Genomic DNA, 11,388 nt, shown 5'->3' on the forward strand with positions numbered 1-11,388 from the left:
AGGTCTCATTCCACCAGAGCTGCAGCTACTTCAGCCTTACTCAGAGGAGTACCAACCAAAGACGTTCTAGAGGCTGCTACTGTGAGTTCTGTTCACATCTTTACAAAGCATTACCATTTGCCTCTTTACTCTTAAGTCCAGTGCAGGCTTTGCCACTGCAGGGCATTATAGCAGCACCTAATGCTGTTTAGCTCCAGCCTCCCAACCATAGCTTTGGGATTCTCCCCAAATGTAATGACTGCAACTTTGAAACACGAAGAACGTAGTACAGTTGTCTACACTTACCATAAATGTTGATGTTGGTGTATTCACTGTTGCAGTTCAGGTTACCCTCCTGCCCATCCCCGTCATTCTAAAGGTTATCTTTCTTTCTCTATCTTCTACAACCTATGTGGTGTATTTGCTTGTAGTTGAAGGTAAAGTTTGTATTGATACATGTATATTTATATGATATTGCTAACCTTTTGGGGGCACCTGACATCGGGGGCAAGAAAAACTAAAGAAAATGGCGTCTGCTGCATGTTTTATACCCCTGACGTCATGGAAGGGAAGACAGCAACCGACGCAGGACCCAAGACTTTGGAATTCAGGCCGACTGAGGGCAACCTGCCAGCAGATTACCCCAAAGGTAATGACTGCAACAGTGAATACACTCTAACCTGTACATTTATGGTAAGTGTACACAACTGTACTTTTTAGGCTTTCTGGTGTATTTGATTTTTGATGGAGGTGTGGCGTCTGCTGCATGTTTTATACCCTTGACAACCTGACAATCGTGGAAGAAGACTGCATCCGATGCAGGAATCCAAGACTGATATTCAGGCCAGCTGAGGGCTCCGTGCAGGCACATAACCCAGATGTAATGACTGCAACAGTGAAGACACTCAACATCTACATTTATGGTAAGTGTACACAACTGTACTTTTTCTGAAAGACGTGGTCCTATCCAGATAGTTTCTAAGCTGTCTGCGCGCATCTAATGTGTAGAGAATCCTTTCACTCCTATTTTGTGGGTTTGGAACGAAGGTAGGGAGATAAATAGCCTGATTAAGGGCCACGTCAGATACCATCTTACTCATAAAGGAGGGGTTGGTTCTAAGACACCCTGTCTGCATGGAAAATGAAAGGTTCAATGGCCATGAGAGCCTGAAGCTCGGAAACCCTCCTGGCTGAGGTAGTGGCCATCAGGAAGGCAGACTTCCAAGCGAGGTGCTTCAGTTCTGCTGAGGCAGTTGGTTCAAAAGGAGGTAGTCAGTTTTTCTAGGACAAAGTTAAGGCCCCATGCTGGAGTGGGTGGTGGTCTAGGTGGTCTGATGCGACACCCCTCTAAGGAATTGTATTAACAGGGGATGAGAACAAAGGCAGCTCTGTTGGAGAATGAGCAAAGATAGCGGAGGCATGAATTTTGATTGAGGAGTATGATCCCTTCTGCAGGAGCTCAGGTAGTATAAAACCAAAGTCAGAGTGGCATGGGTGCTGCTTTGACCCTTATTGTGGCACCAGGCAGTAAATCTCTCCCATTTTGCAGAATAGTATTTTTGTGCTGAGCCTCCTAGCTTCCTTAATATCCAGAAGGTCTGCCTCTGGGGGTGTAAGCCATGCGGATAGGCTGAGTGTTTGCAGTACTGACCCTTTTTCTTGGGTTAGCAGTTTTTCTGTGAGGCAGGCTCGTATACATACTGTACTTCTGAAGAACTGTTACTGTAAGTAAACATTCCTTTATTTTTTTCCTAGTTCTGTAAGCATGCACATAACTTAATCTGCTTATTGAAAGGAATGTAGTCCACTTTTTTTTTCCCCTCATTTACAGACCATCCTGGATGAAGTTCTGCATGAATACAAGAAAATTAAGCAGGTTTGTATACATATGCTTCTCTTTAATGACCTGTGCTTATGAATGCTTCTGTTTGCTGAAATGTGGAAACATTTGGTTTAGTTCTGTGATGTACTCATTGCTGCTGCTTGTGACATTCATAACGATATCCAGAACAAATTGGAGCTGCATGCGAGTGAGACTTGACTGTGTAATCTAGTAACAGTAGTCTGTTGCTTGTGGTACTGAGAGTGTCATCATACAGTTGATCTTTAAACAGTAATCCACGACTGTGTGGGTATATCAATTTTTACCCACGGTTGGCATTGTTTGATCATGAGGATGAGGCAGAAAAATGTGGAGTTGGACTGATTCTTAACTCGACCAGTAAACTGATATATGAACTTGAATTTTTTTCATTCTGTGATGCTTCTGTTCCTAACTCTGGTTTCTTTTCCTCTGTAGAACAACCCTAATTACCATGAAGAAAAGCACAGATGTGAATATTTGCACAATAAACTGTCTCACATTAAAAGGCTAATAGCAGAATTTGACCAACGACAAGCCGAGCCATGGCATTAGTTGTCTGTTCACAATTCCAAGTGCTCCTTTTTGGTGGAAAAAACTAAGCTTATTTATTTAAAATTCCAAATGAGTTATTAAAAGATGACCATCAGAGAAAATTCAGTTAGAGAACATTCTTCTCCCTTGGCAATATGGGGGAGTTTTTTCTCTCTGTTACCGCTGCTTTCTTTTTCCCAAGTATTTTTGTTTTCTTGTCTGTACTAGACTTCTGTTTGTCGTCTTAATCACTGGGGAACCAGTGTCACAAACTTAAATTTACTCTGAACATACTTTATATGTTAATGTAGCAAGTGAGCAAACAGAAGTATGTATTCTCTGACCTTTACAGTATGAGGCCTTTGCCTTAAATGGTAGAAGGTTTAAGTAATTTGCACAAAATGAGAAGTTTAAAACTATGGAGGGTTTAAATATGACTACAGTGAAGAGTTAGTGTTTGTTACTTATCCTTATTGAAACTAGTGACCTTTTTGCTGTTGGACCCCCATTGTAACCGTTGCCTTAAGGTGTTTGCTAGTGTACACTTTAGCTACATGCTTCCTGTGAGCAGAATGGAAGCATAAAGTGGCCTACCCAGCGTGTGAAAGAGTTGCATGTGTGTATTAGGGTGAGTGTGAGCATGCATGAAAAGCAAAAAAAAATGGAAAAAAAAGCTGCTATCTTCTGTAGGCCAGACGCTCAGGATAAAACAACTGATGAGTGTTGTTCTAGACTTTTCCTAAAATAGCTATTTCCTTTGTGGAAAATGAAAACATTTCCATTTCAGTTACATCAGCTTTATTAACATTAAAAATGTTGATACTTTACAATGAGAGATCTATAGTTTTCATGCAAAAAGTATGAATCTAACTATGTAGGTGGCTTATTTATATACAGCTATAAACTATTTTTGAAAAACTATTATGTAAAGAAGCTGCCACCTACATGAAATGTATATTTAATTATATAATTCTCCTGGGTGCCAGGAATATAACAGAGCATATGTATTTAAATGTAATATACTGTGATCATCAAACAGCACAAATTTTAATTTCATTTCATGCAGGTTAGCTGTACAGAAACCATTTTGTTTGAGTTAAACTATCACAGTTAATTTATCGTTTGGGAACATAAGTTATTATATGGTTGGTAAGATGCAGGTTTTCCAGTTTATCTAGAGATTTCTGTGCACATTTGGTTTTGACTTTTTTTGTCTTCTCAAAGTGCTGCCAATTGAAAAGGGAAGCATAATGTTTACAGTTCTTAATATTGGAACGTTTGCCAAATATTTTGGTGGTATCTTCAATAAACCTGTCTCCAGCATCATTTCCTTCCAGTTTAAACTTGCACTGTAAACCAGAAAATTGCTACTTTTATCAACGTGCATTTATTTTCAGGAAATAAGAAAATACTCTCCTACACACACACACACACACTTGCACTTCTAGAAATTGCTGTAGCCCCTCTCCATTTTTAAATTTAATTTTTGTAGCGAGTCTGAGTTTTGAGATCTGCATTGTTTTCAGACATTTCATTTATTTAAAACAGTCCTGATTAAATGGTCCAGAATTTAAGCATTGCATTCATTTCATTAATATCATAAGATGTCACGTATTGCAAGAATGGTGAAATAAGATGGTAGTTTTAGTATTGTAGTGACTTTGCCTGTGTCTTATAAGTCTAAGAATCTCTGTAGTGCACAGGGGTGAACCACTGACTTACCAGTCCCAATGATGCAAGTTGATCCGGTGCTGGAAGAGGGAGTTACTTGGGGAATGAATGGCCAGCATATACCCATCCTAATATGAGAGCTGCAGTTCAGTGTGTGGATACACCTCCAGAGAAGTGGTGCTGGCAATGCTTCCAGTGTGTGCAGTAAGCTGAGACCCAGTGCTTCTCCTGCCTGACAGTTCTGCAGCTTGGATGTCTGTGAATATATGGAATCATGCACACTTCACTGGGCCATCAGCATTACTTCTGACCGTTGCCATTTGTGGGAGTGAAAATGTTAGGAGGAAAAACACGACACCACAAGGCTAATGGCTTATTCCGTGTATTCATATGCTCTGGCCCTAATTTTTAACAGTGGTAACAGCAGGAAGTTATAGTGGTCTGAATTAGTGCAAGGGGAAACTGGGATAAAAATACTGTTTAAAAGCAAAACAACTTGTGGTTAACTACTGGCACAGATGAAGAAAAAACACTTATAGGTATATAGATTGTAATCCCGTTATTACCTCTCTACTTTGCTGCAAGTCATGATTCAGGAGTTTGCTAATGGCCCTTTGGAGAAAAAATTGAATATTCTACGGATAACCTTATAAGTAAGGGAATATCACATTTTTACTACCATGTAGTAGCTAGTTTCCTGCCCTGATGTGAATGCCATTCATGAGCCATACAGTCTTTTGTGGCTTTTGGGAAAGATTTGGTCAAATTTTGCAGTCTGCTAAATGTCAGTAGAAGTTCTGGAAACGTATAGTTTAGCTGTGGCAAGAGTCCTCTGTTCATTGAGGTGCGGATATCTTGTCTGCAAAAGCTAATTTGATGCAGGCTAATGTGGCATATAATGTCTTAAATTGGGGGGGATGCTTTGTGAAGTTAACCCAGATGTTTTGTATAGATATAGCGTTCTTATTCTGCTTTTTCTTAGTGTTGGTGTCCATGCTTAAATTCTGACCCTTTAAAAAGATTTATAAATTGAGATTTTGCACAGATGTCTACAGCCAAAGGCTGACTGGCTTCATAGATTGTCTTAAATCTAATGTTTGTATGATGCTGTATTCACTAGTGGTTTTGAATAGAAAATCTTTTAGAAAATGTTACGGTTTCTGTATTTCATTTAAAATATTTTTAATTCTGTTGGTAGGGTAAATTCTAAACATTTTCCTCCTAAACCATTTCTTATTTCAAATGTACTCAGCTGGACAGAGCATTATCTTGCTGTAGTTCATTAGTGTGAGTATTAGTCATAGTATTTCAAAAAAACAGTTTTAGCTTTAAAAATATTGCATGTGTTTTGGAAGGAGTACGCAGTTCACAGTGATATACAGAGAAGTCTGTTTATCAAAAATTTTGCTACTGGTTATTTTTCTAAAAAGGATATTTAGGTGATACCATACATATTTGCTTCTGTAAATTGGTCCAAAGTATGTTTCAGAGTGAAATGTAACATTGCTTTCTGGTTTACAGTTTAAGTAAATGCACTGATGCTGGAGATTAGATTGAGAGGTCCAGCAGTGCACATCTCAATATAGGCTTGAAAAAGTTTGCTTCAGGAGCCTTAAGCGTATGGTCCATTTGGCCCCCTGTTTTAAGCCTTAAAATCTCAAGGCATTTAGAACTGTGCTACATAGGACAGCAATGCTGTAGTTAAGAACTACTGTTTACATTGTTCATAAAGTCTTATTGTTGGGTCCACCTATTGCTGCAGAGCAAGGAATGTGTAATTAAGACTTTGCTGTGACGGTATGTGTTGTCTCAAGTCTAAATTTCACTTTTTTGCAGAGAAAATATGAGTAAATGTGTTAGTAGTATCTGCTTGTTTTAGCAGAAATTTGTCACATGGTGGCATTTTCCTGCCATGTTTCAGGAAAGCAAATATTTTAAATTCCCACGTGTTCTGTGAAAGTATTGCTGATTGTAGCTTTTGAGTGTAATATAGATTTGTATTCTACATTGCAGTGATAAAGTGGAGCCAAAGTAATTTCAGAGCAAGATATACTTAAGTAGACTTTGTGGAAAAACATGACTGATCTAATGCTGACAGCCAGAACAGTAGTTGCAGCCTGGCTGAGCATATTACTTTACGTTTGTTCTGTTTTGTCAGCAGCTTTCATTTAAAGCTTAAACATTTGATTTTCACTTGAACCTAATTGTCAGAAAGCTTAACTGTTGCATAATGTTAAGCAGAATAAAATGTTGCTGATAACTGTGGTGTCCATAATTAGCAAACGTGGGGTACTGCTGCGTTATTTTACTCATTCCAGTGTAACTTGGGATTTTTTTCCACTTAAAATGGATCTCATTGTTTATACCACAAGCAGTGTGGTCAAGCAGTGCAGGTGTTTATTACTGAGGTTTTGTATTTGCATTTGTGACTTGACCTCTCCATTTGGATAATTTGTATAAGACTAAATTAATAGGTACTTTATGTGCACCCGATGGACGTAGCTGAAGCCAGCACTTTGTCTTTTCCAGAGGATACAAACTCTCGACACTAAAGAATGGCAATAAATGAATGTTGAAGAGCAACTCAACTGGAAGTTGCATTGCATTTCAGAAGAACTTACTGAAAGCAAGTGTATAGTTTTGAAGTATTGCTGATTTATTTTATTTTGTTCCACAGAAAACTATTTATAATCCTTGCCTTACAAGATGAACACTGCAGGGGCAATTTGTTTGCTAATAGCATTTGAGCCAATATTGCCCATGTCCTGAATTTACTGCACCAGTTAAAGTTGAACAATAAAATGTCAACTTTTTGCATCCAGCAGGAGTTTTCACTTGTCTTTATTTCTTTAATACAAGTTTGTGTTTGATCTGTTGCAGTAGTTACTCTTGGGATTTCCTACCTTGCAGAAGCCCAAGGTAGGCTTGAATACTAGAGGTTTCCTTCCTTCAGGCTTGGTCAGTGCCCTTCCCTTCAACATCTTGGTATAAAGGGTCATTGGCCAGCACCATTTTTCAGTTCTCTCTTGCTGTCAGCCAGTCTGAAGCCAGAAAACTTCTAATGCTTAAGTACACATTGAGAAGAAAAGGTTTTGTATATATGTTAATTTCCCTGACATCTAGACTAGTTATCTAATGTCTGTGTAGAGTGTGGAAAAGGTTATTCCTCACTGGATTTTCCACACACTGCTTGCTCTGCCTGATATGCCAAACTGCCCCAGCAGGTCTACTTTAATTTTCATATAGTTAAGTGAAGGTCCAAAACCTGTTTAAAACTGCACTAAGAACATCAGCAGCTTATGACCTCTGTGGCATCAAATCCGTATCGGTCTTCCTTTAGAAAAGAAAATCCTGAAGAAAAGTTTTGAGAACCAGCTATCCCAGGCTCAAGATTATTGAAGGCAAGGCAGTCTTATAACCTTCTCTGCTTCCCATGTTGCTGAGGTCTCTGCGGGATCCCTTTTGAAGCCACCATGCCTACTGGTGGGGCTGACGTCTGCTTGGGCCAAGAACCCTCAGGCTTAATTTGGATCCAGAGCCATGTGGCAGGCATCCGCTTCTGACTGGATTCTCATTACTGAGAGGGGAGGGGAAGACCTCCCAGAAGACTGGATTCAGGCCATGGCTGCCTGCTTCATGACTGCAGATGTTCGTGTTTCACTGCTGCAGTCATTACACTTGGGTTATCCTGCCGTCAGGCGGGCCCACAGTCGGCCTGAGTTCCAAAGTCTTGGTCCGGCGTCAGTTTCTGTCGCCTCTTCCCTGACGTCAGTGCGCCAGGGGTATATAAGAAGCAACCAACGCTATTTTCTTCAGTCTTTCTTGCCACATGGTGCCCGAAGCAAAAGCAGTTCGCAATTGCCGGTCGGCCGACCCCTGAGATTTCAAATTCGATTTCAGAACCGAAGTCTTCATTAAAGCTAAATACATCATTGGGGAAACGTTTTCTTTCCTCAGACCGATGTCAGTAAAAGTTAATTGTATGTCTGGTGGGAAGCCAATACCTCATAAGGATTTTTATTCTTACTGTATTCCATGCCTAGGCCCAGATCACAACGTCACTAGTCGGTTTTGTGCGAGATTTAACAAACGCACCATTAAATGTCTGTTTGATTTTGCTCGCCATTACTTTGGGCGAAGGTTTAATTATACAACACCATCGGAACAACCGACCGGAATGCACAAAAACCGCAGAGATAAGGAAAGGCATCTGATGCCCAAAACTGACTAAGCCTCTTCAAGGCCAATTGCCGGTTCTCCAGTTTTCAGTGAGGCACTTTTGCAGCCCCTGACACCCGCTCAGAACCACAGGCCGCCACCGACTCCCACATGGAGGTGCCTAGGTCTTTGGATACTCAAGGTGTTGGACCAATGGAGATTAACCCTTCAGATGGGTCTGGAGCCACTGAGCAGGCATCTGCTTCTGAGGGTGATTTCAGGCCTACGCAACTTACCATTGCTACTACAGCCAAGACTAAATCTACATTAAAGACAAAAAAGCAAGTACAGCATTCACCTGGACAGGCATCCATGCCTAAAAAACAGATGCTAAAGATGGCCGAAGACTTGATAACGCTGATCAGGGGTTCCCATCCCCCTCCTGATAAAAGGCCTAGGCAGGATACAGATTGATTCCTCTGACCCCAGGTATCAATATATTCTGATTCCTCTTCAGACCAGGGATATTCTTTACCCCCCCATGAGGATTCTGATGCTGAAGAATCCATTCCTTCAGCTCCTCCTGAGGATTATTCTTTTGGGGAAACTTTACATACCATGAGGGAGCATTTGCATTGGGAGGGCCAGGATTACTCAGAATCCAAGAAAAGGCTCAGACTTTCTTTTACTGACTCTGCGCAGGCCCCTTGCTATTCCGCCAGTGTTGGACATTGTGGATGTGTTCTCTGAATCTAGTTTAAATCCCAATTCTTTACCCCCAGCTCCAGTCAAGCCAGACAGGTACTACAGAGTCCCTGACTCTCTCAAATTCCTTTATAAAAACCCTGTTGCTGACCCCGAACCTATTTCCCAGGGTCCCAAAAGGGTTAAGGCTTCCATGGCTATGAATCCAGATAGGGACTCTAGAGCTTTAGACAGATGGGGAAAGAACGTTTACACCTCTGCAACATTAGCAGTGAGGGCTCTAAATTGCCAGTTTCACATGCTTAAATATCATCAATACTTACTGTCGCAATTAAAACAGAAAATGAGTACAAATGCAGAACAACCTGACTATAAGGAAATGCAGGATTTATTGCATGCAGCTGAACAAGTGGGAAAGCATACTTTGCAATGTAGTTTTGATTAATTAGAAGCTTCTTGTAGAGCAGCAGTTACAGGATCTGTGATTCGAAGGCATGCTTGGTTAAAAGAACAAAGTTTACCAGGTCATGTTAAGGCAAAATTATTGGATGCTCCTTTGCAGCAAGATAATTTATTTGGTATCAAGGCAGAAGAGGTATTAAAGAAAATGGAGTTTAAGGCAAAATCTATGCAAACAGTGAAGGATTTCTTACAGGTACAGCCACCATGATTTAGCAGAAATTGACCTAGTGTCAGACCACCAAGAGGCAGATACAGATGCCCAAGAGGCAGATCTCAGCCACAAGGATCTTACAGACCACGACAGTGGGGTGCTTCAAACCCAAAAGGAGGTGAGGACAAGTCAACTTTACAGGAAATAGTCCCAGTGACTTCCCCCTTGCAATGCCAAACTCAGCTCCCTTAGGGGGGAAATTAGCACTTTTTTCTCAAAACTGGCAAGCAATCGCCCAAGACAAATGGGTGCTAAATATTGTGTCTCAAGGTTGCAGGTTCCACTTTCACACTTTTCCAAGGCTAAAAGGAATGCCAGACCTGCCACAAAATCAGTGGGCAGAGGCACAAAAACAAATTACAACTCTCATGGACATGAGCTATTCAAAAAGTACTACAGCAGGAAAAAGGACAAGGATTTTACTCGAGACTCTTCCCGGTACCCAGAAAGAACAAAGCCTGGAGACCCATTCTGGACCTTTCCATTTTAAATACTTACCTGGATGTTACGAAATTCAAAATGCTGACACTACAACAGCACCTTCCCATGTTGGGCAAGAAAGCTTGGCTTGTTACTTTGGATCTCAGAGGCATACCTGCATGTCCCTATCAGACAATTGCAGAAGATGCCTCAGATTCATAGCTGGTTCAATGCACTACCAGTTCTCTGCACTGCCCTTTGGCTTATCTACTGCGCCCAGTGTCTTTACTAAGTGCCCGGCACCAGTAATTGCATTTTGCAGACAAAAAGGAATTCAAATATATCCATATCTGGACGACTGCCTGATGCAAGCAGAGAGCAGGGATGTTCTTCTACAGCATCTGGCGTTAGTAAAAAGATTAAGCTGCCTAGGGTACACAGTAAACGAAAAGAAATCAAAACGAATGCCCTCGCAAGAATATTCCTGGGTGCCAGCTTAAATACAACGGCCCAGATGGCTTATCTCACGCTAGACAAACAAGGACAACTGACTCAGTATTTTCACTTGATGGCAACAAAGTCCCAACTCCCTGCAAGAAAAATTCTGCAGGCCTTGGGATTAATGGCATCCTGCATACTACTAATTCCATATGCAAGACTGCATATGAGGAAATTACAATGGTATCTAAAAAGTGTTTGGTCTCAACATTCTCAGTTTGGAGATGGTAATACCAATAATTCCCTGCCTACAACAGGAGTTTCGATGGTGGGCACAGGCATGTCACCTCAACAAGGGTCAGTCTTTTACTCTTCCCACACCCAGGCAGACTTTAGCAGATGCCTCTGATTATGCCTGGGAAGCACACATGGCAGGAAAATGTATTCAGGGCAAATGGACCACAGACCAAATGCATCTTCACATAAATCAAACAGATGTTGGCTATACAAAATGCCCTTACAGCCTTCAAGGATCTTCTGCATCCAGGACAATTACTATTAAAGACAAACACCACTGTAATGTGGTACATAAACAAGGGGGCACTCATTCTTACCCCCCTATGCAGACAAGCCATGACCTTGTGGAACACAGCTCTAACCTACCATGCCCATCTGCAAGCACAGTTCGTGCCAGGATAGAAAAACACTGGCAGACTTGAGCAGAAACATCATGGATCCTCACGAGTGGAAATTAAATCCACAAATCTTCAGCATGATGCAAAAATGGGGGTTCCCGGACATGGATCTTTTTGCCTCACCACTGAATTACCAACTACAAAAATTCTGCACAAGGACTTATCGCACACAAGCATGGAAAGTGGTTGCTCTTTCGTTCAACTTGAAAAGCCTACATGTTTATGCTTTCCCACCTCTGCCTCTTCTTACAAGG

The 11,388-nt window shown here is 41.1% G+C and overlaps 1 long non-coding RNA gene across 1 annotated transcript in view; it reads left to right on the forward strand.

The window, feature by feature from the left end:
• LOC122795788 overlaps nt 1-6,867 on the forward strand; it is a 124,063-nt gene extending 117,196 nt beyond the window's left edge. Inside the window, exons 2-3 of the long non-coding RNA XR_006363855.1 lie at nt 1,811-1,855; nt 2,279-6,867. This is a non-coding gene — a long non-coding RNA (uncharacterized LOC122795788). The remainder of the gene's footprint in view (nt 1-1,810; nt 1,856-2,278) is intronic.
• Nucleotides 6,868-11,388: the final 4,521 nt, after the last annotated feature.

Source organism: Protopterus annectens, chromosome 2.part2, assembly GCF_019279795.1.
Source record: "Protopterus annectens isolate FY-2018-M chromosome 2.part2, PAN1.0, whole genome shotgun sequence".
Lineage (NCBI taxonomy): Eukaryota > Metazoa > Chordata > Ceratodontiformes > Protopteridae > Protopterus > Protopterus annectens.